This window comes from Chionomys nivalis, chromosome 24, assembly GCF_950005125.1.
Source record: "Chionomys nivalis chromosome 24, mChiNiv1.1, whole genome shotgun sequence".
NCBI classification, from domain to species: domain Eukaryota; kingdom Metazoa; phylum Chordata; class Mammalia; order Rodentia; family Cricetidae; genus Chionomys; species Chionomys nivalis.
Window position 1 is genome coordinate 18,137,463 of NC_080109.1, and position 1,367 is coordinate 18,138,829.

The window sequence follows — 1,367 nt, forward strand, 5'->3', positions numbered from 1 at the left end:
GCAGAGGTCTACACTAATTATAAACTGATTGGCTTAGGATCTCAGGCTTCTTATTAACTCTTATAACTTATATTAGCCCATAATTTTTGTCTGTGTTAGACACATGGCTTGATGCCTTTTTGGCGAGGCAGTCACATCTTGCTTGCTCTGTGTCTGGCTTCCTTTGTCTTTGGGTGACTACTGCAGAGTGACTTTTTCCTCTTCTCAGAATTCCCATTGGCCCACCTCTACTTCCTGCCAGGCTACTGGCCAATCAGCATTTATTTAAAATACAAGTGATAGGGACGAGACCATTGTCTCACAGCATTTGATTATTCTTACTCAGTGTGAAAATTTCAGCACTATTCTCTTCTGGAGACAATTTCAAAAAATATACTCAGGTAGACACAAACAGTTATTGTACTCATAGATAATGTTTTACCAGCAATCTAGGTATTGTTTAGAACAATAAAGATGGCACAGAAAGCCAATCATCACATAGTCATAAAGGGCTAGGATAGAGGTTGCTGCATGACATTGTGGGAATATATTTGAAACTAGAAATACAGGTGGAGGTTTGATAGACACCGATTCATTTGCTTGCTTTCGTAAATGTGTTCCTGCTGACAGTTTTGTTTTTTGTTTGTTTGTTTGCAGTGTTTCTTGATATTTACACATTTGCCTCTGGGGTCTCTGTTCTCATCATTCACATCGATTTCCTGTCACTGTGGTTTTTACCTCTGTCCAGTCTTCACAATTCAGATAGGAACAGTAATTTTAGATTTATTTTAATGTGGCTCATGAAGATATTGTTCCTCAGTTATTCCTGTCAAATGATGTCTTTTTCAGTAAAGAATTGCCATAGCAAGTGCAGTTATTTTTACTGAAATGAAGCACATGATGGACTCTCCCCCATTTCTCAGTTGTTTGGACTAAAGGGCCATAAGGTTTCTCCTGTGACTCAAAATCCTGAGTGCCCTCCCTATATTTTACTTCTCTCTCAGCGTATATGGGATGGTCAGAGGACACCAGTGAATAAAGTCAAATGATTTTTCTAAAAAATAAAAAAAGAAAGAATTCAAACAACTAGATACCAAAAAACCCTAACATACTATCCAATTAAAAAATGGGGTACAGATCTAAACAGATCTAAATAATTTTCAATGGAGCAACCTCAATGTCTGAGAAACACTTAAAGACATATTCAACATCCTTAGCCATCATGAAAATGCAAATCAAAAGTACTTTGAGATTCAATCTTATCTTTGTCAGATTAGTAACACAAGTAACATTGCTCTGCTGTATTGCAAAAGTTTCCAACTATATACACTTACAATCAGCAACTCTCCAGCCCTTGCCAGGTGAAAGGTCAGAGTTTTTCAGAGTCA